Source organism: Orbicella faveolata, unplaced genomic scaffold, assembly GCF_042242905.1.
Source record: "Orbicella faveolata isolate gen_17 unplaced genomic scaffold, um_ofav_v1 contig_35, whole genome shotgun sequence".
In the NCBI taxonomy this organism is placed as follows: domain Eukaryota; kingdom Metazoa; phylum Cnidaria; class Anthozoa; order Scleractinia; family Merulinidae; genus Orbicella; species Orbicella faveolata.
This window is the reverse complement of record NW_028301564.1, coordinates 12786807-12812500: the sequence shown is the minus strand read 5'-3', so window position 1 is coordinate 12812500 and position 25694 is coordinate 12786807. Positions and strand designations below refer to the sequence as shown.

The following is a 25694-nucleotide window of genomic DNA, read 5'->3' as shown; positions in this document are numbered from 1 at the left end:
GACCAACATTTCACAACGAAATTCCGAGAAATATTTCAAAACACCAAACTCAGGCACACGTCGGCAGTCGAATCAAAACGCTGGCTGGGAGGGCCTGACATGAAATACTGGCCGCAACAGCTCAACTTCGCTGTTTTCTGCGCGACACAGGGGTGCGGAGTTTCTCGCGAAATCTTTGACAGCGGGATGGATCTCCCCCCGCAGATAAGAGCTTTCTACAAATTCCACGTATATTTCACGGTCAGGCGAATTTTGTACCAGCTAGGAGGAATTCAGAGCATGAGCGCTTTGCCCGGAGACCCGCCGTTCAACCAATACAACAATCATTACGACGTCGCTTCGTACAAAAGGATATGCAGCGAGTTCGGCATTGCCCCCTCGAGCGATTTCCGCTTCACGCACGGGGAAAGCCACGGTCTGGGAAGCGTTTACGTGTACGCGACAGGCGCGGGCGCGTCCAAAACTGACTACCAATACCCGGGAAGGAACAAATTCAGCGATGAAGGCGGCAAAGCTATAAAAGGGGACTTGATCTATTACATCGAGCCGGGGGCCGCTTCAGATGCTCAAGCGGACTGGTTCGCGCCAAACACCGCGAACGGTTTGACGCAGGCGGGCTAGTCGAGAATAAATCAGTCAATCGAGGCTTTCGTTTACTGCGTCCTGTGCGCGAAAGTCAACGTCCGCAGCAGCATTCTCGGCTATGGCGGTCGGGCGAGAGAAGCCCAGAGCGAGTTCCTGGTACTGATGGAAGACGCGATCAGACAGCCCGACTTGGCCGCTAGCGTGCAAAGGTACCAGCTCGCGGTGGACCAAGCGAAGGTCAGGCTCAATCTCGCTGTTGCCCCCATGGCCTGGCTCATGCCCGCGCAAATGATAATAAACACCGCAAGCACGATCGGTTACAACAACAAGCTAAAACAGGCGGTCTCCGGGATGAAACTGGGGGTGAATAACGAGGTAAATCCAGAAACAAAAAAAGCTGGGCTCAAACACATGGCGGCGGCCCTTCAAAAATTAACCCTCCCAACAGCCATCCGTCCAACCCGATTCACAAAGCCGCAACACCCGAATCGGGGCGTGTGGTTCCACCCCACAGGAAACCAGCTTCGTCCGAAACTCAACAAGCGCAGCCACCGGCGCAAAAAATAGAGCCCACGGCTCCAGATAAAACACCGCAACACGAAATTAACAAAACGGCTGTGATTGTCGGTGTAGTTGGATTATCGGCTTTGCTGTTCATGGCTTGGAGGTAAGTGGCCCCGCTGGTTAACGCTGCTTCTTAAAATATTTTTCGAACAAAAAGGCAACCGCGGCAAGAATGAGCAGCCAGGTGTGCTCGGCCAGAAACCCGACGACTTGGCCGGCGGCTTTGAACAGGAAGCTCACGATCGAGCCAATCAGCCCGGGCAGCAGAGAACAAAGTTTCGCGGCAATATCTTTGAGGCCGTTCCCCAAAGCTTTGCCGGTGGCTTTCAAACCTCTGGTAAGGACCCCGATGACAGCGCCGATTGTGGTCCCGGCGGCGAGAAGAATGGCGGTCAAGGTCACGCCATATTTTTTAAAGATCTCCTTGACCCTTTCCAAGAGAGGCCGCCCCCTTTCCCTTTCCGCAATCTGAGTTTGCAAACGCGCGATCTCCTCGTTTCTTTCTGCCACTCTGCCTTGAGCGTCTTCTTTTTCGGAGGGCGAGGTATTTTCATCTTAGGTGATCGCCTGGTCTTTCTCGTTTTGGCGCTGCAGCTCGCTTTCCTGCTCTGTCAGGTCGTCCAACGGTTTTGTTTGGTTAAGCCTTTCTTCCATGGCGTTCGTTTCACCTTCTTTTGCTGCGAGGCCGGCCCTGAGTCTGTCAACCTTGGCTTGTTCTTTTTCTCTGTTTATTGCTTTTTTTGTGAGCGAGTCCAAAGCTTTTTTCTTGTTTTCAAGATCGGTTTGATAGTTCTTTTTCTGCTGTTTGAGCCTACGCAGATCTACTTCACTATCGAGATTCGAACCATGTTTATCCTGAAGGGCATCAATCTGAGCATCCGTTTGCGCGATTTTTTGTCTAAGGGCTTCTACTTCTTTCTTTTCTTCTTCTCTTTGCGAAGAGAGTGTTTCCGTCTGTTGTAGTTGGCGCTCTGCCTCTATAAGTCTTTGGCGTTGTTCTCTGATGGTGTCGCGGTCTTCAGCAATGATGGCTTCAGCACTTGACCCCAGAGCTGCTTTTTTCGCGTCTGTGAAACTTTTTAGTAACCCTTCGCCGCCAAGCTTGAAAATTTTAGACTCACCCCCTCGGGGGCCAAATGAAACGGTCTCAGATTGATTTCCTTTTTTGCTGAAACCAATTGGGCCCAATTTTTTGAAGTCTACCTTCGGGAACCATCTTCTGATTTTTTCTTTTGCCCTTTCAAGCATGGCCGGTTTGTCATCGGTATGTATGAAATCACCGAGCAAAGGGGTTTCTTCCTGATAAGAAGTGTCAGGCAGGCCGGATTGCTCGTGAGGAAAAGTACTAATTTCCGTTTGTTCGCCCCCGTGGTAGGGGTCGCCAGGTTGGTAGGGAGTGGACGCCGCGCCTGGCTGAAAAGGACGGGTTGTGTCAACCTCTTGTTCGCCTTCATCAGAGTCGTGGTCAAGCCGATTGTCAAGGTCCGGGTCTTCGTAACCAAATTCGCCACCGCCTTCCGCCATAGCGATATATTTAAAGCCAATTATTATTTTTCAAATTAGAAATAATCGCCGGAGTGTTATACACAATGGCAGAGGTGCCGGAGAACTTTCGCCCAACGCACAGCGAAAAGACCTTACACGCCATTAAGGCCGAGCGCGCGGTCAAGAGGATCACTTTTAACCCCTCTGAAGCCAACCCCGGCAATACGCTGTACGTTTACGTGCCCAAGCTGAACGAGAACGAGGTTCTGGTGCCGGGCTCGCTTGCGCTTGTCTTTGACATCGACCTTTCTGGAGGGGAAGCCAACAACTTCCTCGTCCAGTACATCACGCGGGCGCTCGTTGACAAGCTTGTCGTGAAGTTTGCGGGAAGAATCCTGGAAGAAACGGTTGGGTACGGCATCTACAAAACTTTCGAAGACCTTTTCCTTTCGCAAGAAGAGCGCGACAACATAATTCTCGTAGGGATTCAGAGTGAGGATCTGTGCAAGATCCGCTCAAACGCGGGAGACAAGAAAACCTCGGGCGTCGACGCTGAAAACAAGCTGACCGAGGTGTACGGAAAAAAGTACCGGATCAGGCTTGACCATCAGATCTTAACCGACCACGGCGTTTTCTACCCCCAGGCCCTTTACGGCGACCTCAAGTTCGAAGTAAAAACTTGCCCAAGCAATACACGTGGTCAAAGGCTCCGACACAACCAAGCTGAAATACAAGCTGACCAACATCCAGCTCGAGTACAAAATGATCCGCAGCAAGACTTTGGCAGACGAGGCGCGGAGCGTTTACACCAGCGGCAAAGGGTTACTTTACGACCACGTGATGCATGACAAAGAGGTAGCCTTCAAAAAAGAAATTGACTCGAAGATCACCATCAAAGTCAACGCCCAAAGAAGGTCACTGAAAGCCCTCCTCCTCCTGTTTGTAGAGCCGTATACTGCGGGCGCCAGAGATTCAGAAAAATTCATCTTCCCCGATCTGACGAAAGTCAGCGTCACGGTCGACGGCACGCCCAGCATGTTTTACAACAACGGCATCGAAGGCAAGGACATGTGGGAAGAGGCTCGCAACGTGTTTGTGAAAGAAAAAAAATAAAACGGAGCACATGGATATTACAAAGTTTTACACCGGCGATAAGTTCGGGCTTGTGATTGATATGTGCACAATGGCTGACCAAAACATGCACGGCAGCGGCACGCGCATTGTGAACAGTATGGACGGTGTCCAACTGGAAATTGAGCGGAAAAAATCCGAACAAAAAGACGCAGCCGACGTGAAATGCCACGTATTCATCATCTCCGACTCGCAGCTCAACGTTATGGGCAGTCAGCTTGAAGATGTGCAGTATTGAATATAACATGAACCCGAGCAAGATACCCTTCAACGCTCTCATCGTGGGGTCAACTAATTCAGGCAAATCGAGGCTCGTGGTGGACCAGCTCTACGGCCCGTTCCGCGGAAAGTTCGACTACATCGTGCTCATCTGCCCGACGTTCACGCACAACAAGACCTACCACCGGCTTGGCGAAAACGATCCGAGAATGGATGTGATAATCTGTGAGCAGCACGACGTGGAAAGGTGGTTGAAGTTCGTGAGATGGCTTTCCGAGGGCACCAACACGCTCATAATCCTCGACGACTGCGCGGCCTCCAAAGATGTGAAAGGGCGCACAGGCCAGCTGGTGAATCTCGCCTTTTCTGCACGACATATGGGCATCAGCGTGTGGGCGCTGACCCAGAAGTTGACCGGAATAACATCTTCCTTCCGTGAGAACGTGGCGGCGATCGTCCTCTTTTACACCCCCTCGGCCAGGAGAACGAAAGCCATCTTCGACGATTACGCCGGCGAGCTCTCCCCGGATGAGTACAGAGGATTGATTTCAAAGCTGAAAGAGCGAAAGTTCTCTTATCTTATGTTCGCGCTTCGCCACCCGTACGGGGTAAAGTTATTTGAATAAAAAATTGCAGCTCTATATAGCCTTGTACAATGGCTGCAGAAGACGCCGCGTTAGCAGAAGTTTTGAACCTTCTTGAAACGGAGCCCGCGCCGTCGAGTGGTCTTGCAGGCGGCCTTGTTCCAACCGCTCCCGGACCCGACATTCCCGCTCTTCGCGAGCAGCTGGCCGTGCTGGTGTCCACAGGCAAAGCCAAAGAGGCTATCGGAGTAAAGCTTACCCACGAGCAGGTGAAGCGCCTTAGCGACAAAGAGGTCGAGAATTACACCAAACGCTATGAGACATAGTGGGCTCGAAGACAACAGAAAGCCTGATCGACAGCTTCATTTTTCTTGTAACCAAAGTGGTCGGAATGACCGTCAAAATCAAAGACATCGAGGCTTACCAAAAAGAGCTCAGAAACGACTACATCTTGAACAAAGAGCTCTCCAATCTGGCCGGCAACCTTTCTTTGAAGTGCGGCCGGTTTCTTGCCGCGGCCAACGCGGTGTTCATCACCACGAAACATATTGATTTTAGTCCACAGTTGCCGGAGCCGAGCCACCCTTCTCGCGATGAACAAGGCTATCCGCTTGAGGGCGTTGAGGAAGTACCCGAGTCACCGGCAACACAATCACCAATCATCAACAAATGCTGAGGTCTTGCTGACAAATTGTTAACAATTAAACTTTTTTCATTTGCTTATAATACAGTTCGCTTCAATGTCAACCGAACAATCCGAGAGCGCGCCTGCCGCCGTCACCGTGCCTCAGGTAGAGACCAAGGCAGCGCCTGCCGCCGTCACTGCGCCTCAGGTAGAGACCAAGGCAGCGCCTGCCGCCGATATCACACAGCAAGCGACGACTCCGACTGCAAACACGGAGCGCAAGAAAGACCCCAAGCGTGTGGCTATTGGCAAAGCGACATATGAAAGAACGCGGCTGGCAGGGGAGCAACTGAAGAAAGATGCCGAGGTTTATAGGGCTCTCCAGGAAAATAAGGCGAAAGCCGCCACAGCGGCCCCCAAGCCAGCCTCGGATACAAAAGAAGAAAGCCCAAAGAGCGGCGGCCTTTTTGGCCTCAGCGCCAACCAATGGATTGGTATTGGCGGCGTTGGCGTTTCCCTGATCGGGGTCTATTACAAGCGTGAAGAGCTCATGGCAATGGCCAAGCCCGTGTTCGACAAATTCAAAACGCCGGAGCCCGCGGCGCCGGAGCCCGCGAGTGTCGAGCCAAAACCTGCTCGCGATACACGGCCAAGAGGATTAAAAAAATGATTTAAATGTTTGCGCGTGATTCATATCTCACGATGACGATTCCAAGCATTGCGCAGGTTCTCATCTATACAGCAGCAATCGGAGGGATTACGCTTTTTTGGGTCACTCTCACCGAGAATGCTTACGGAGCGGTGGCAATGCTTGCCAACGAAATGTTTGCCGATAAGGTCTCTCAAGACAGAGAAAGACTGAGAAAAATAAAACAAGAGGTGCGAGAAGAGATCGAAATAGAACAAGTCTTGGAGTCAGGCGCTCCGCGCGGTGAAAATTCGGGGCACAGCCCCGCAGGAAAGACAGATTAATTTTGTTTTAAACTTTCGCTCTTTCCTTATATCAAGCGCGCCATGTCCGACAACAAGCTTGTCAAGATCATCATTGACGCCGCAACTCTCACGGGATTAGCCGCGGGCATCGGCTGGGCCGCGAAAAAGGTTGTGAAAGAGAATTTCACTTCTGATCCCAGCAGCAGCTTTATGAATTACATGAAGTTCACCGTCGTCATGGCGGGCAGCATTGCGCTAAAAGGGTACCTTGAGGACCAGAAAATCCTCCCCGCCAGCGTTTGAAGAAATAAAAGACTATTATATTGCGCCATGGCAAGTATTGAAAGTGTCTACTTTTACGAGGATGTTTTGAGATCAATCAGATCAATGAGAAAAGATGGAATGAGCTTCGACGACGCCCTCAAGGCGTTTCTTGAGGGTTTCGAGCGTTCACTTCTCAACTTCGACTGGATCGAGGCAAACTTTGACGAAAAAGGTGTGGACCATGTGCGGGCCGCCGAGAAGTACCAAAACGCCAAAGAAAAATTCAAGAATGAACCCGAAGGCCTTCTCCTCTGGATTGCGAACAACTTGATTGAATTCAAGGAGCAGGAATGAGTTATGATTTGAAAAAAGCTTCCGATAATATATAACCATGGCGAGCATCGCGATTATGATTGGCGGGGCTGTGTTGAACGCCACGGCTTTTATCGGCGGCAATTATCTGGCGAGGGCGCTCTGCGGGGGCGACAAAGCCGCGCTTGACGAAAAAAAGCGCCACGACAAGGCTCTCGAAGATTATCAAGCCGCTTACGCCAAATACACGCGCGACCGAACACAACTTCTCGACTGGATCGCGACCAGCGCGCAAACAAAAGAGCAGGCCAAGCAGAACATGACCAACACGGACTACGCCTTCAAACTCTACAACCAGTCGCATCCTGACGAACAGATGGTGCCGCCCAAGGAGCCCAAATTCTCAGATTTCTATCAGCCGAGCGAGCAGCAGAAAAACGGTGAACTCGCGTTCGTGGGCGCCGGGGCGCTCGTTCTGGGCTACGCGGCTTTCCGGTTCCTTTAAACTTTTTTACGCCTTACTTATAAACCTGCGCGTTTTAGACAGAGGCGGGTTTTAAGAATTGTAATGGCCAGCACTCAGTGTCAGGTTGGTGTGAAATTGCCAGAGGAAATGCTAAAAAAGCTGGAACAGCTGGAACAATTCAAGCAAAATTTAAACAAAAGGCGCGAACAACTTGAAAATCTAAAAGAGTTTTCAATGAATCTATTTAGAATTGTCTGTCCAACGTATGGAGAAGAAGAAGTAAAGAAAAAAATACTAATGAATGCCGTCGAAAATTTTGAAAGAATGAGAGAAAGATTTTTGCAAGAAGAGCAGCGCCTCTTCAACGAAGTTTGCGCCTGTCTGCAATGTTTAACAAGCGAAAAGCTGCATTATTGGGAAAATTTTCTGGAGTTGGTCTGAAAAAATGGCGCCCGCCGCTTCGCGGCCTTCCGGTTCCTTTAAACTTTTTTACGCCTTACTTATATGGACGCCAAACTCGCAAAGATTTACTACGGCACCGGGGGCTACTGGAAAGGAATCGCCGCGATCAAAAAATTGGCCGAAGCCGCCAAGGTACCTGAAGAAGCCGCAAAAAAGTGGCTGATCAGGCAAGCGCTCTGGCAGGTATACCTCCCCGCGCCGAAGCGGATTCCTCGGCCGAAATTCGACGTTCCCACGCCCAACAAGGTCCATCAGACGAACCTTCTTTTTCTGCCGCACGACAAGCTCCCTCGTGGCCGCAAAGTTTTCAAATACGCGCTCACCGTTGTCGACGTGGCCAGCCGCTTCAAAGAGGCCGAACCCCTGACTTCAAAAAAATTCTGATGAGGTCGCCCTGGCCTTTCAGAAGATTTACAAGCGCTCGCCTCTCGAATGGCCCGAAATGCTGCAGGTTGACTCCGGGCGCGAATTCATGGGCGCCGTCACCAAAGAGATGGACAAGCACAAGACATATATCCGGCGCGGGCACGTTAACATTCACCGCGACCAGGCAATTGTCGAACGTTTCAACCGCACCCTGGCGGAGCGCTTGTTCGGGCACCAGTACGCCGTGGAGATGCTTCTCTCTGAGGGCAAGCGGTCCACTGTCTGGGTGAAAAGACTTCCTGAAGTTGTTTCGGCTTTGAACAACGAGGTCACAAGCCTTATCGGCAAGAAACCCGCCGTCGCCATCAAAGAAAAATCTGTTTATGCAAGGCCGTCGACACCTTACACGAGGCCTGTTGGAAAACGCGAAAAAATCCTCCCCTCTCTTGTCCAGGTTCGTTGTCTCTACCAGCCCGGCGAGCTTGAAGGGGGCGTGAAAAGAGCAACGGACCCACTCTGGTCTTTGAAAGTTTTCGGCATTGAAAGATCTTTTTCCAAACCGGATCAGCCCGTTCTCTACTATCTGCGCGACGGGCCCAAGCGCGGCTTCGTGCGCGAAGAGCTGCTGGTTGTTCCTCCGAACACACAGTTACCCCCAGAGCAACTTTGAAACTTCGGCTTCCAACCCTCTAAGTTCGTCATCTGTTAATGTTGACAATATATCCATGCAGGTGTACCCGTAAGCCTTTGTATGGATACTGTCGTCATCTATCCATCGCTTTGAATCAAATGGCGAAAGCGAAATTTTGTTAAGATGCATGCGTAGATTTCGTGTCCCTCGCTCCGAAGAATATTCATTCCATGCCATTGCTGCTTCGCGCCAAAAAGCGTTTCCTTATACTGTTCATGCGTTATTTGTTTCTTGACAACGTTCTTTTTCACGCCCTTCGCTTTTTTAATATTTTCTTTCGTCCGCCTTCAGGATGGAGTACATTTTTGGTCTCAGACCCACGTACTCTGCGATGGGGGTCCCTGCACATTCGTCTTTCATTTTGCCCAAGACCTTTTTGTTGGTGTTTGAGTGGAGTGGATGCTCCTTCGGGTAGTCGCTCGTGTCGTAAAGGCTAATGTTGTTTTTCATGCCTTCGTAGACGTCTTCTGTTTCGATCTCGACAAGAAGGCTGTCGGTGTCCGTGTACAAGAGCTCGCACTTCGGGCCGTACTGCTTTTTTAGCTCGTTGTAATAGAAGTCGTACATCAGGATCTTGCTGTTGTCAAGGATCGTCATCCCCGTGTAGACGGGCTTGTTGAGAAGCAGCTTGCTTTTTCGCATGTCGATTCCCGCCATGTCGTTTGAGAATAAAACATGCCTTGAGTACAAAGGGCTGGCGATCAATTTCCTTATTTTGTCCGTCTCGTTGCTGCGCACTATTCTTATGTCAACGAGGTTACGCAGGTTTTCCATGGTTTTGCCGAAAACGGAGTTGTTCATGAGCTTGTAAAAGTTCTTTTCGAAGTCGCTCTTCGCTTTCTTCCTGAACTCCGTGTTCATCCGGATGTACGGCTCCATCCAGCGTTCTTGTTCGAACTCCAGCGCCCTGTGCACACGCTTCAGTTTCATTCCCTGCCTCAGATAAAACTGCAAGTTCCTGTAATGCACAACGTAGTTCTTTTTGTCTTGAAGCGTCAGCAGAAGCTTCTTGCTGTCCGGGGTTTCAGGTCCAGGTCTTTCATCAGCCCCTTTTGGTAGTCCGACATCCACTTCTTTTTTACGGCCTTTTTCTCCGGTGCAAGGGGATAGCTGTTGTGCTCCTCGTGAAGTTCTTGCGGGTATTCGAGATCGACCTCGAGAATGCACCCCTTCTTCGCGTTTCCTTTCATACTAAGAATCTCCTCCTCTGTGGGTATGTCGCGTTTCCACTTAAAACCTCTTATCGGGAGAGGCAAACTCATCGCCCATCCGTAAAGATTGTTTGCGTCGAGATAGAGGAGGTGTTTTTTTGGCTTGCTGGGGTCGTAGCCCGGTATTTGCGGGTTGTTCGCTTGGGCGTACCTGTTGCTCACCATGGAGATTCCACCCCGCATCCCCCTTTCCACGAAGAGGTGCATTTCATAGTCTGTGAATAGCTCAAGCTCGACCCCAGTCTTTTTCAAGAGCGCGTCCCAGGAGAGGCCTGGCAACGTGAAATAGTGCGCCGGATCCAGCCCGTGCTGATCAAGACACAGTTTTCGGAAGTTCTCAAACACATCCGCCAGCAGCGCGACGTCAGTTTTCACGTAAAGATCGTGGTAATCGCCCAGCGTTTTGCATCCAAAAGCCTCCCAAACGGCCTGCGCGTGCGCGTACTCTTCGTCTGTTATGTGCTCATCGTTCAGCTTGCTGTAAAACTTCTCTTTGTCCGGAAGCCTTGTCTTGCTGAATCTTTCCCTTGAGTCCATGTACTCGTAAGGATAGATCCCTTTTTTGTAAAGCAGGTCGCTGCCTTTCGAAATCGTTGATGTTGTTTTCAAAGCCTCCTTCGGTGTCGCTCTTACAAGTGAATCAAGGCTCCCTTGCAAAAAGTTCAAGCTTACGATGAAACGAAGATTACCGACCGAGAATGTGATGTATTTCTCCATGTTGTTGGCGACACATTTCACCTCTTTCTCCAGCTTCGACATCGCTTGCATCAAGTGGTGCGCGTCGTAGCCCCTCAGGTTGTGGAATACGACTGGTATTGGGTCAGTCTTCGTGTTAATTCGCAGTTTCCTGTTGCATTCGGCGTGCGCGGCTCCGCGGTACCTGCCCGTTATGTGGCAATGGTCTTTTACCGCGTCTCTGAAGTTTTTCTGAAGTAAAGGGTTTCCACAGTACTTACAGTTTTCCTGTGATTCGGCTTCCAACTTGTCTTTTTCATCTTCCAGCCTTTTCAGCCTTTGTAATCCCCACTTATTCTTCTCTTTCTGTGCCATGTAGAAACATTTTTTGTGGTCTTGCCCCCAATAACTCCATTTTTCTCTTACGCCTTCTTCATCCGGTTCTTCTTCAAAGTTCCAGACGGACAAAGAATCCATGAATTCGTCTTTTATCGGAGCTTTGTTGCAAACGTGGCAATCGGCCGCTTTCTTGAAGTCTTCCCAGTCCTTCCACGTCATTTCAATCGGCTTTGGTGTGGCTAAACTCTCTCTTATTTTCTCCTCCTCCTGCAAAATGGCACTTAAAAATTCCCCAACCGCGTTTTCACCCCTGTAAGTGTTGGAACCAACCACTTCACCATCGCTTCTCACAACAAGGTAAGAGTAACCGCATGCCTCGTGCCTTTCGGTCTTCTCTGTGTAGCTTGTTTGCATTCTCACACGCTCACAGCCCAGAATCTTTCTGATAATTGCCTCAAAGTCCGCGTAAATAATGAAGGGCGTCTTCATCTGTTTTTTGAAGTTTTCGAAGGAAAGGATGTTTTCCCCCTCTTTCGGCATCACGATCCTTGTCGGCCTGCCGTTCACACCGTTGCAATATTTTTTGTGATCCACGAGCAAGTCTGCTCTTGAGAAAACGGTCAAGCACAGCATGCAAAAGTGCTTTGCATTTCTGTTCTTGGTCTGATCGAAAAGCAAAGCGCTTTCTCTTTTTACGTAACAGTAGTGCTGAATTTCCTCTGAATCGATCAACATCAAGTTTATTCGCGGCACGTTCGCTTGTTTTTTGCTTATGTGGTGCACGATCACACAATCGTTTTCCCAGCCAAAAAGCGTTTATTGCAAGTTTCAGGTTTTGGGCCTCGAGCTTTTCTATCTGTTTTACCGGTGTAGGGAAATCGATGCCTGCGTAGTTGATACCGTCATTTACCGGGTATTTGCTTGGTCTTTGAGGGTCTTTTCCGTTTTTCGGAGGGAATAAAGCGGCTCTGAGCGACCATTTCAGACATTCGTTGTCCCTGTTTTGGACGTTGATTATCGCTCTCTTTTTCGCCAGTTTGGCGGGAAGAGGCAAGTAGGTCCCTCCGCGAAGTGGCTGATAGCGCGCAACATTCACGTACACGATCTGTATCCCTTCAACCGCCCATCCCGATCCCTTCACGGACCAGTGTTCTATTTCTCCTTTTGCGTTTTCAATGAATTCGTCAAATTTTTGTTTTATCAGGCCCTCATCGTTCTTTTTGAAAACGTGCGGTTCGTCGTTTTTGAAATAATGCTCCATGTATTGCGTTTCGTCGTTTCTTTCTATTGAGAACTTTACTTGTAACCCGAAACTTACTTTTACGCTATTTAACCTCAGGGTTTCTTGTTCGACCAAATCGGTGATCTTTTCTTTGTTTTCTCTTGCAAACCTCAAAAGATCTTTATTGTTTGGGTTCCTTTCGGATATTGCCATTCTCCACACACGGAGCCATTCTTGGAAGTTGTTTTGGGTTATTTCAAACTCGTCATATATTTGGTGAACCTCGTATTCCAACGGCTCGGGAAGGTTTATTCTTTCCTCCCTCGGTATTGGGCCGTAAAACATTTGCAGAACATCAGACGAGTATCTCGCGGCAGCCATGTCGGTGCAGTATACACTGAGCGTGCACTCCTCCAATAGGAAAAATTTTCTGGCGCACTTTTGAAGGGCACATCCGACAGACGTTGCAGCTTCGCTGGACCCGCACTGGTGCAAGCCCTCCCCGGACCCCCACAACACACGCAACACATTTCTGGCGCAGCACTGCTGTTCTCACACACACATATATAGTGAGGGTTCTGGTCGCAAGCGAACGCACGCAGTATAAGCGCTGCTCAACACCGAATCTTCAGATGAGGTGTTGCGCAGCGCTTACACTGCGTGCGTGAGCGCTGCGCCAGAACCCTCACTATATATGTGTGTTCAGTCAACTCGCAAAGCTTAACCGAGAAGAGTGATAGTGAACCACTGGTGGAAGGACTGCAGATTGTCCCTACGCCTTACCCTAATAGGCCTCTGTGTTATTCTGATGAACCGATGCTGTTACAATGATACTATTTAGCTTTATGAACATGCTTTATTTCTGCTGGAAGCCTCGTTCTCTGAAGGAGACTTCAGGTCATTTCGTAAAGAGGTACGAACACTGCGACCTCAAAATCAGTGCCAGTATCAACAACAACTAAGAACCATTCAAGAACAAGAAATAATTGCTCCTGGATAGGACAGCTTTAAAAAGCGCATTTCAATCTACTGTCACTACTTTAAACTTGTAATTGCGAGTGTTGAACATTTGCGCGAGAGCAGTGAAAGCGTGACTGGGCTGCTCGTACGGTTGTGTGACAACTTTTGCTGAGTCTCGACTATCAGCCATGCAGCATGGTTGCCGATATAATAAAAACAGATTCATGAGGCCCCAGATTCTTACAGCAGAAAGCTTGGCCTCTTTAAGGCAATGTGGAGTGGTATTGACGGGAATCGACGGCTTTTAGGTATGTTTTCTGTAACATTTTCGGATTAAATTAGTCGTATTAATATTTCGTTTATTTGTTTCGGGTCAGACCGTTTCACTTCTTGTTTCCAATTTATATAGGCGAAATTTATTTCGAACTTGCCACTACACTTTTAAACTTACACTTTGCATGACCTCGGTTTGATTTTACTGTTGAACCGGTGATACATTGCCGGATTAACCTCTCGACTTCTTGAACTTGAACGGAGATCGGCTGTTTAGCAATTAGAATAAGGGCGCGATTTTGATTTGCTTCAAGATATTTCAACTCGATTAATTTACAGTCCTTTAACGTCTTTAATGCGAAACAGCATTCCAAGTTGACCCATTATTGTGTCTTAACGAACTTAAAGCGTTTTGGTGAATCGAAAACATCGAGGTTCCAGGAAACCTCTGTGCGTGTGTTATGAGAACCATTCACAGTGTTGTTTACATTAAGGAAATACACGCGATGACAAACTAGACATGACGGCGAACGGGAAATTAACCAAGTTAACGCGCAATGTTTCGATCGAAAACGTCTAAAAACAGCTTTTATGTAGTGGACTTTATGTTTCTACTGATAGCAGTGAATTGATTAATTGATTGAATTGATTGATTAATGATAGCCGTTTACTTTCGCTATTGAAATTGATTTGTCTCTTGTTCGTGTATAATTATTGTGTTATTTGCGTCCAACACATTGACATAGATTTTCGTTTTTCTCAAAGGGAAATACTGCGAGTTCGAGCATGAAACTTGGCATGGTATATTTCTAATAATGATATTTTAAGGCTGCAAAGTAAAATAATCGGAAACTGAGGTACCAGATGCATTTTTATGCTGTTAAACATGACCTATATTTTACCGTTATTTTTCACACGCTTCATAGGTGTTTTTAAAATGGTTTGGAAAACCACTGTATCAACATATCTGAGATTAGTTTAAAACGAGGAATAAATTAGAGTGGTTGTTCCACATTTGTGTGAAGTTTGAAGTCAATTTAATTTATTTTAAGACTTTAGCAGCGCTTCGTCCTCGCACCTTATTTCGGTCATTTTATTACACGAAAAACCGCACTTTGACCGCGCTTTCAAATTTTCGCGAATTTCGGAAAAATAAAAATTCGCTGGAACCTTATAATATGATTTTTAGAATTAGGTCACTTAAGAGTATCTTTGGGCGAAATATGAGCGATTTGCCAAATGGGTCGTTGACCGGCGTTTCTCGATCCTAACAGTCAGCCACTCTTAAGAACCTTGAACAAGTTATCTTAACATTTCCCTTGGTAAACGCTTCCTTTAACATAGGCAGGCCGTGAACCCCTTAAAAATAAACAAGAAGATATTGTTATGGGCGATTAGGTAATTTGGGCATCTTGTGTTTTCTTTTTTTTATTTCCAGTTATAATCAAATTGATTTTTCCGTTTCAACAGTGTTGAGTGTCAGCGACACTATAAAGTTTCGATACCCCCCCCCCCTGCAAGATCCTATGAGGTCAAGCATGCATGCACCTTTCATTTCTTCAATTCCTTTCATTTGCATTGTTTGCAGACCAAGGTCCTTATCTTTTAATCCCTAACTATCATATTTGCAGCTTATTTTGAAAGGTTACTGAACATTTTGCCTTAGTTTGAATGTGCTTTTTCTATACAAGCTTACATCAAGACATTTCAGTCCCAGGGAATGAGAGCACCTAGCAATTCTGACAATTCTCTCTCTTAGAGTTCAATTATTTTAATTCATCACTTTTTCAATGTGCGATCTTAACAAACTGTTTGCAAACAGTAATGAAATATCATGCCCCAACACCCAGCCATAATAAAAGGAAGTCTGGGAACAGGTAATAGTAACAATGACACTGCCAGGCTAGTGAATGTTACAAGCTATTATGAACTCATGTCTGACAATGACAAGTGACTATGAAACATGGTGCAGTGGAACTGAACAACCAGACTGCAAGTGACATTGTTAGTGTTAGTGTTGTGAAAGCGATTACTAGCTAGTAGTGTCTGTGAACTTGGACCAGACCCAGAAAAGAAAAGGTTCCATACTGGAAGTTGACTGAGAGCAACAAGTTTGCACTCAAAAACTGAAGAAGCTGCCTGATCAGACCAGCCTTGAAGCCAGCTTTATCACTACTTGTGAAGAGTTCCTGAATTGTGTATGTGGGAGGACTCCATGTAATGACATCTATGGGGAAGCTCTGCCCAAAAGTTTTCAGGCTTCAGATATAACTATTAAAGGGTAAGGGATTTCTGACAAGTTGAATGCAGGTGTATGAAAGGGTACAGAAATCTTTCTTTTAGGGATTTCCCTTCTTCTGGTTCTAAAATGTTGTTGATAATCCCTCATTTGCTCTCCTGAGCCAGAAAGAGGGGATTCTGATATATTGTTCAAAAAGATATTTTAAAACTTCTTTCTAAGGGTTTAGAAAAAGGATACAGTATTACATGTAAGGGGTTAACACTATGTAGAATACCACCCCCCCCCCCCCCGCCCACCCTGTTTGTGTAACATAGATGTTTAAATTGTTTTCTGGAGAAAAGCAATTAAAAAACAAATCAATGCCTAGGGATTATGTGATTATCAATGTAAGTTCCCATTTGTATTTTGAATTAAAATGGGCCTAACGTTATCCACAACAGTATAAAATAATAACCAAATTTGCAGCTTCATAAAGAGACTCAATCTGATAATGAAAACATAACTTTTATTTTTCCCCCTTCCTTTGTACCTTGTGATATTTTTAGGGAAATTCTCAAAAAGTCCCTCCTCCAAAGGAAAGAAAATATATAAATAAAATAACTTTCTTTAATCTTGAAAATGAACTCAGAGATAAAAATGTCATTTTTATGGCTATTTATCATCCAGGGTTTGTACGGGTCCTGGAAAACCTGGAAAGTCCTGGAATTTTATTCCGGCATTTTCCAGGACTGGAAAGTCCTGGAAAAGGGCTACTGGTCCTGGAAAGTTCTGGAAATCTGTTAAACTCAAGTAAAAAACTATGAAATGTATGGTAGACAGTAAGGAGAATTAACATTAAGATCTTGGGAGTGAAAGGGTTAATGTGAATTTTAGAGTCTGGGAAAAATCAATCTGAGTCCTGGAAAAGTCCTGGAAAAGTCCTGGAAATTTGTTTCTGAAAAAGGGTACAAACCCTGATCATCTTAAAATGCGTTGCGAAGCAACTGCTTATTAGGAAAATATAAATGTTCAACAAAAAGAATGAACAGAAAAAAAACAACAAACTATTTTTCAGAGGAACTCCTATATTTTATAATTTTTGTAAACCTCTTACAGAATGCAACTTTTGTTTAGGTTGCACTTCACTGTCAAGGAAGAAATCACACCTGAGTGGCTTTGTATCTTTATTACAATTTGCATTATCAGTAAAAAAAAAATCACACTTGGACAGGTCCACTGACATTCTTACATGTATGTTAAAGATAGGAAAAGCAGGTTCAGCATCATCTAAATCAAGGAATTGTATGCCAGTGTGGGGTGTATATGCCAGGAGGTAACCACCTAAGAAAATACAAACATAAATGACAGTCACTAAAATTAAACAACTGAGAACTTTTAGAGACTTCCATCAGTCACAAAAAGACCAACAACCGGATCTTTTTCAGTTTAACAAATTGATGTCAGTTTTTCATGCATCTGTCTTGAACATTATTGATCATGAATTTTGCCATAACATTGTCACAGTCACTGTGGATCCTCGGGGTGATAGCATACACTCATACACTCATCCTAAAACAGGAAAAATTGACATCAATTTGTTTTTTTTAAAATAACAAATTCATTGCCAAATTCTTAAATTATAAATTTATGTGCCTACAGGTCCGCTTTTTGACGACGAAAATTAGCTAATGAGTGCACAACAATTTCTACAGTTATCGTAAAAGTATGATTTTTGTTAGTAATGATTATTTTGTTAGCAAGGGTTTCAGAGGAAAAGTCCAGTGTAAAAATGTTATCTCAACAGAAAAAATAATTTAGTCTAACAAGAGGAATTCAGAAGAACACTGATTAAGAAGAGAAATAGAGTGCTTCTCTTGTTTGTATTTCTCTTGTGGGTATTTGCTCATTTACCACCTATGAAAAGCAAGATGCAATGTATAATTTTTACCTCTGCTGTAAATTCCTCAAACCAGTTTGTTTTCACTTTCAGAGTGGTTCCACACCACCCACCCCTTCAGTCCCTATTCCCACCCTACAACAGTACAGCCAGGATCCCATATCAACCCCCCAACATAACTTACCATAATACTCCCATATTACAATACAATCTTTTTTTTTATTTTGTACAGACAGATCTAGATTCAAACATCAGATCTGTGACCTTTTGGTCCACCTCATCTCCACTAGGTCATTAGAGCAATCATAGCAAATTTATTTATATTAATTTTGTTGGTCTAATTTATTATTGCTCTCAGATTCCCCCTTCCCCTTTGATTAAATTAAATTGGTTTAAAAAAATAAACTGGTGTAAACAAGTTAAAGCAGAGGTAGAAATTGAGCCATAAAATTACTGTAATTTTGGTAAAATAACTGTACTATTAATATCCATATGTTCTATTGTAAAGACAGTGTAACTACTTAAATTGAACTTCATTGTCAGAGACAAAAACCTAAAAACATCTAAACACAGGTCAGTAAGGACATTGCCAGTTTTGCTTTCGCCAACAACCACTCTGCCTAAAAAATATAGAAGATAATGACAACAGCAATAACAAAACTAACCTCTGTCAATTCAATAACCACACCAAATTCCCCTCCAAAATTCTCTTCAATGCCTTACAGTAAAATTTTGCCAACAGCATAAATACAACTCAATGCTTTAACGTGCTTCTCTCATTAAACTTTTACCCCTTGAGTCAGAATTTGTAAGTGTATCACATAGAATTCCACAAAAGATTAAAAATGCTGTTAACCTTTTGCAAATATCTGCATCAGTTCTAAAGATATTTAAATTTAAAAAATGTGTAACATATGTAAATGAGGTGACAGATGATGTCATACACTCAACCCAATATTACATCAAGATGGTAGGCTTATAGTTCTACTGGAAGCACACCTATGGCTATTAAAATTATATACAGCCTGTATTTTTCCATGGCAACTCACTCTTTTCCAGTCCCCTCTAACCTGAGGCCACAACTTCGACCTTACATATTAATATGCTTGCTGGATCATCATGCAGATGAGACACCATTGGCAAATATCAAAATAGAAAGTGAAAGGTGGCCAGAAAAGCTCATATCAGAGAAGGTTGAAACCTAATATGTTGCCATGGTAACAAAACTGTTAAGCTCATATTATGGAGGACATCTGCAAATTTCATCATATAATATGATCCTCTCAAACACCTACTCATAAATAAAAGATTTTGGAAGTATAGTTTGCATAATCAGTTAGACAACACACAACTTGGACCCAGAGCTGACAAGAGATATTCCATTTTCTATCCAACCCACCCCCCCTCCTGCCAGACTCCTCCTCCCTCAAGCCACACTCACAAAATAAGTCAAAATTTACCACCTACCAGAAAAGATAAAAGTGCAGAAATAACAGTTTCGTAGCCCTTTCTAAAGCTCTTGTTAACAGAGGAAGAGAGAGTGTGGAAATAAAATAGAATGGCCCTTAGGGCCCATTTATATGGTCCTGGGTACCCAAGCAACCCTTCTCTTGAGTTACCCTGGCCAAGCTAACTTTTCACTTATTTCTTTGACAAATTCAATCAGCCATTTACATTAATTAGGATCAAGTACCCATCTCGCCAGCAAGACAACAGGGGTGGGTGAGTTGTCTCGCGTTGGCTCGTGTCATGCCTTGGTACCCTGGCAGGCAGGACAACTTTTCTTTATTTAAACACTATGGCTTGGCTAACCAGGGCAACCCTTGGCATGACGAGTGTCAGGTGATGCCTAGATTTAAAATTTCAAGCAGAAATATCAATTTTCAAAGAAGAGAAAATTAACTCGCCAAAACACTGTAATTGAATGATTGAGGGAAACTCAAACAGAGGGATATATGCACATTTGATTATTCAATAATCAATAATTGAATAATCATGCAGGGTCAAATTCAGCCGAATGCATGGGGAAATTAATGGCAAACAATCACTTTAAGATCAAACCAAGCTAGAATTTTCAGTCCACCCACAATGGAGCAATCACAACTGACCTTTGTGAATTATTTGATGCATGCATATGAGACAGCCATTTTTCATTTTTTCTTCGAGATGGAAGGTAGATGCCATTTAAACATTGATCAAATAATGAGCAAACGTCCTGTTGCTATAGAGCTACATTGCATCCCCACCAGATTAACAGAGGATGAGGTGTTGTAAACAGATCTTTGGAAGAACTAAAAAAAACTGTGTAGACAACCACCAGTGGCCTGTGTTCGCACAGAATCTCTTATTGAGTTAATTTGATATAGAACATGACTTCAAAATCTCAAAATAGTTGAATTAACTAATTATGAAGTCCTACAAGTATGAGAATTTCAGATTGTACGATTGCACCCAAGTATGAAGTTTGATAGAGAAACAATGGTAAATCATACAATTCTACTTAACAATATTATTGGATTGCAAGCTCAAGATTCCCATCAGGTGATAATAAGGTTGATACAGCCTCAAACTATCACCTCAAAGAATTCTTCACCTCATAGTCCAATTATTGTTGAATAGAAAGAGAGAAGATGTTCTCTATTTTATTATTAATAGGTAATAGTATACAGGTTAAAGCTTATTACAAGATAAAATTTGAATTCAGTCCAGCATTTATTTATGTACCACTTTACAGTACCTGGGAGTGGGGGGGGGGGAGTACTCCCAGAAAAATTTGGTGGGGGTGTGCGGCCCGCTTCCCAAAACCCTTACTCTATTGATCACCAAAATCTGCAATTTTCCCTAGCCTAGTTATGACCAGACCAAAAATTTGACAACCTATTTGCAACCGTTGCCACTGACACAGTTGCCCTAAACATATTTTTTGAAGGCCTTTTGTTTATGGTCGTGTCAATAATGATGAAAAAGTAGCTTCTTCCAAACAACATTACCCAATTCAAGACTAGAGTACAAAACCCATACCCTATTTAAGACCAAAGTGGCCAAAATCGATGCCCTATTTATGACCAAAATGGCTGAAAAACCATACCCTTTGGGGCCACACATACCTATATTGTGCATATAAGGGAGTACCTCCACCCCCCTCCGGGTCACAGTAGAAGTGGGTACCTGTCAAAAGCGGGGGTAAAGTTAAGAGGTAAGGATATACCATACTATTCCATTGGGAGCTAACCCTAAACAGGCCAATTCCCTCTGTTTGAACTGCCCAAAGAAGTTGATCCCCAAGTCGGCATTGCAGTTCAGACAATACAGAGGAATATACAATTAACCACTGGATGACTGAAGGAAAGTCTCATCTGGACTGCTTCACCCCTTTGTTGATCTTTTCGGGGAAATCTGATATCCCCAAAGCACGCATTTACAATGAACTCTAGCTCTCAACATAGATTATTTCTTACAGAGAAAGAAAAGTATTCAACAAGAGATAAGGAAATAGGATACTAACCTTGAGTGTACGATTTTCCACCACACTCACGTGGATACAGAGCTTCAACTTGTAGTGTATGTCCATATATGGTATTTCCTTATTTGGAAGTGACCATGTGCTTGAATAGAAGAGACCATCTAAAATGGCGGATTAAAACGTTGTGTTGTCAAATCCAGTCTCTGTTTGTTCCGCAAACACCACATTTTGGCGACGAGGATGGCGGTCACATTAAGTGGATTACCGTGCATATCTCCCTTCGACTGCATTGGGGAACCAGCCACACTGGCTCAACGCTGGGACAAGTGGAAAGCTGAGTTCGAACTATTTGTGGCAGCTTCGGGGGTTGAAGACAAAGTGCAAAAGCGAGCTCTACTTCTACATCTCGCAGGACCTGGAGTCCGTGAAATTTTCAAAACGTATTCAGCTGAAGTGCGAGGAGACAACAAAGAGTTCGATAAAGCGATGAAGTGTCTCTCGGACCATTTCAAAGTGAAGAAGAACGTACCTCTAGCGAGACAAAAACTGCTTGCCAGCCAGCCGAATCCGGGCGAAAAGATCAACAACTTCGTTACGCGTTTGAAAAGTTTAGCGGAACACTGTGACTATGGTGAAGAAGAAGATAACCAGGTGAGAGATATTGTGATTTCGCATATCACGAATAAGGAACTGAAGGGCAAATTCTACCGCGAAGAAAACCTTAGTCTGACCAGACTTCTGGAAATCGTGAGCACCTATCACCATAAGGATGCCTTGGTTCTCGTAAGCGAAGAAACTGTGAATCGTACCTGGGAAGACCGAAGTAAGGGCGATAAAGGAGCGAAGAGCAAGCAGCCATGGCAAGGCAAATGTTGGAGATGCGATAAGACAGGTCACATGGCGAAAGATTGTAAAGTTTCTCGTAACCATACTTGCAGCAAATGTGGAAAACGTGGGCACATGGAGGTCTGTTGTCACACGAAACAGGATAAACATGGCAAAGGAAGAGGCAAATCTGGAAGAAAACGAGAAGGCGTACGAACCATAGGCGACCAGCCTGACCAAGATGGCGTGGAAGGAAGCGAAGTCAGTAAAGATGATGGATTCTATGTCTTTAGCACCTCAGCTGGTGAGTCAAACACTTTACCTCTTATGATTGAAAGTGAACCTGTCAATGTCATCATAGACTCAGGTGCTACCTGCAACTTAATGTCTGAGCAAGTGTTTGATAAAGTGTCCAATGGAAAGCTAGAGTTGTTAGAGACTGACAGGAAAGTTTATGCTTATGCATCTCAGCAGCCGTTAAAGCTTAGAGGAAAATGCATGTTGAACATTAGTGTACCTAATACACAAACGTCGTTGAAAGCTGAGTTCTTCGTAATGCCAGGCTCCGCAGACACATTGCTGGGCAGGAGCTCTTCTGAAGAATTAGGTGTCTTGAAAGTGGGTGTTTCTGTGAACGCTTGTCAACTCAAAGATGTTACTGATAAGAAGGCTGCCCTTAGGGCAAAGTACCCTCAAGTGTTTACTGGTCTTGGAAAATTGAGAAATTTCCAATTAAAACTGCATGTAGATGAAAGTGTCACCCCAGTTGCTCAAGCTATGCGAAGAATTCCGTTCAGCAGGAAACAAAAGGTTGTTGACAAACTAGAGGAACTTGAGAAGCTTGATGTGATAGAGAAAGTGAACGGTCCAACAAGTTGGATTAACCCCCTTGTTAGTGTCGAAAAGCCAAATGGTGATGTTCGCATATGTTTAGATATGAGACAAGCCAATCGAGCGATATTAAGAGAAAAACACCCTGTGCCTACCATTGAAGAGACACTGCAAGAAATTTCAGGGGCAAAAGTGTTCTCCAAGTTAGATTTGAACATGGCATTTCACCAAGTAGAACTTGCTCCAGAGTCAAGAGACATTACCACTTTTGCAGGACCTAATGGTCTTTACCGCTACAAACGTCTGATATTTGGTGTCAATATGGCCACTGAGAAGTTCCAACACATCATCTGGCAGATACTCAAAGATTGCCCTGGCGCTCACAATATTCATGATGATATCCGTGTAGTTGGCGCTTCTGAAGAAGAACATGACGAAAGGTTGAATCAAGTCATGAAGAAATTAGAAGAGAGTGGCTTAACACTGAATTATGAAAAGTGCCAGATCGGCGTGAATAGCATGGAGTACCTTGGTAACGTGTTAACTGACGAGGGATTACAAGTATCTGGTGACAAAGTTGAAGCCATTGTGCAAGCACCAAGACCAAAGGACCAGTCAGAGCTGCGAAGCTTCCTTGGTTTGGCACAATATTGTTCAAGGTTCATTCCAAGCTTCGCGATCATTGCCAGCCCACTGTGGGATCTAACCAAATCACATGCCAAATGGAAATGGGGCACTGCTGAAGAGAAGGCTTTCCAAGCAGTCAAAATGCAGCTGACGCAGGCACCAGTCATGGCATTCTTCAAACAAGGAGCGGAGACCCGTGTCACCACAGACGCCTCACCAGTAGGTATCGGAGCTGTCTTGGAACAAAAGCAAGCTGATGGCCTGTACAGACCTGTACACTATGCTAGCCGAAAACTAACTCCACCCGAGAGCAGATATTCTCAGTTTGAGAGGGAGGCACTGGCGGTGAAGTGGGGCTGTGAGAAGTTCTTCCTGTACATCCATGGAAATGAGTTCGAAATTTGCACTGACCATAAGCCGCTGGTCACTGTGTTTGGTCCACATTCAAAACCACCTTCAGCCAGAATTGAAAGATGGTTGTTATACATGCAGCAGTTCAAGTTTAGCATCAGACACATCCCTGGCAGAGAAAACGCCGCTGACGCATTGAGCAGATTGCCAGTAGATAGTACTCCTGATGCAGCCATCAAGCAGACAGAAGAATATGCACGCAGCATAGTTGCTGATGCCATACCTGCAGCATTAGCACCCCGCCAAGTTGAGAGAGAATCAGAGCGAGACCCTACCCTGCAACTGGTTCGCCATGCCATAACTTCTGGTGATTGGTCGAAACTCCAAGGAACAACCTAAAAAGCTGTTAGAAATGAACTCTGGATAATGGGACAGCTGGTTATGAGAGGAAACAAAGTTGTCATTCCAGAAAAGTTGGGGAACCAGACCATTCAACTGGCTCATGAGGGTCACCAAGGGATGGTGCGAACGAAATCTCGATTAAGAGAGAAAGTATGGTGGCCAGACCTTGACAAACAAGTTGAAAAGTTAATCCGAGCCTGCTACCCATGCCAGCTGGTTGGACCCAGACCAAAGCCAGAACCAATAAGGTCAACACCACTGCCTCAAGGCCCATGGAGTGAAATTGCTGTGGACTTACTAGAGATTCCAAAGAAGGGACACTTGCTCGTTGTAGTTGACTATTATTCTAAGTGGCCAGAAATAGCTTTTCTGACCAAGACAGATGCAGGAAATGTGATCAAATGCATGGAGAGCATGTTTTGCACTCATGGTTTGCCTGAAACCCTCAGAAGTGATAATGGTCCACCGTTTGCTTCACGAGAATTTGAAGGATTCCTCGAGTACTTATCGATTGATCACAAGAAGGGCATCCCGTATTGGCCTCAAAGTGATGGCGAAGTAGAGAGGCTCAACAAAACCCTCCTGAAGGCAATCCGAATAGTACAACTACAAGGCAAAGATTGGAAGAGAGAAGTACAAGACTTTCTTTTCCAGTATCGCAGCACTCCCCATACAGTCACTTCACTATCTCCAGCTGAGCTCCTTGTGGGCAGAAAGTTAAGAGATAAGTTGCCACAGGTTAAACCTTCTCGTGATCAGGCTACTGAAGCAGAGTGGCAAATTCTTCTCAGAGAAAGGTATGCTCGCAGGAAGCTAAGAGAGAAAGAGTATGCTGACTCAAAGAGACATGCCACAACAAGTGATATTGCAGAGGGCGACATGATCCTGCTACGTCAGAACCGCGAGAACAAGTTGTCACCAACATTTGAGCTCGAGCCGTATCGAGTAGTAGAGAAGAATGGAAATGCAGTTATCATTGAGAATTCTTCTGGCCAAAGTAAAATGAGGAATACTGGTCACATGAAGAAGTTTGTAGACCCAGGTGCTTCAGGAACTGAGCCCCCGGCTCCGTCAAAAACAACTGACTCACCCAAAGAAGGAGCTAGTTTCGAGCAAGATTCGATGGATGGACTTCAGCCGGATTCCCAAAGACAAACTGTACCTTCTGCAGTTCCAGAAAAGCCAGATAGTCGTCCAGTCAGAAAAAGAGAGAGCCCTAAGTGGATGAAGGACTTTATTTGCCAAAAGTGACTGAACTCTAAAGACTGTTTATCGTGTATCAATTGTCGACATTTTATTCATTTGTTTTGAGACATTGAACTGAAAGAGCCAAGATTAGTTCAGATGTTTTTTTTATTAGACTTTGTGGAGCTCTTTATTAAGTTAGGGAGGGATGTAGTGTATGTCCATATGTGGTATTTCCTTATTTGGAAGTGACCATGTGCTTGAATAGAAGAGACCATCTAAAATGGCGGATTAAAACGTTGTGTTGTCAAATCCAGTCTCTGTTTGTCCCGCAAACACCACACAACTGTGTTCACTTTTAGAAAAAAAACGGCTTCTGTTAAACATGTTCTCGTTGTACCCAGTGCAAACTGTGGCCAGCAATACTTCATCCAGGTTGTTTCCAACATTATAGGCTATTGCACTTAGTGTTATCACCGAATCACGAACAATAAGAACCAAAAGTTGGAACAACACAAGTTTTGC

General features: G+C 44.9%; 5 pseudogenes; 3 read left to right on the top strand and 2 right to left on the bottom strand.

Annotated features, from left to right (window-relative positions):
• The window catches only part of LOC149103364 (uncharacterized), a 2130-nt pseudogene extending 629 nt beyond the window's left edge, over window positions 1-1501 (top strand).
• Window positions 1-25694, top strand: part of LOC110054725 (uncharacterized) — a 534050-nt pseudogene that overhangs the window by 254615 nt on the left and 253741 nt on the right.
• On the bottom strand, window positions 1192-2755 carry LOC149103363 (uncharacterized; annotated as a pseudogene).
• Window positions 2654-4003, top strand: LOC149103362 (uncharacterized; annotated as a pseudogene).
• Window positions 10342-13751, bottom strand: LOC149103361 (uncharacterized; annotated as a pseudogene).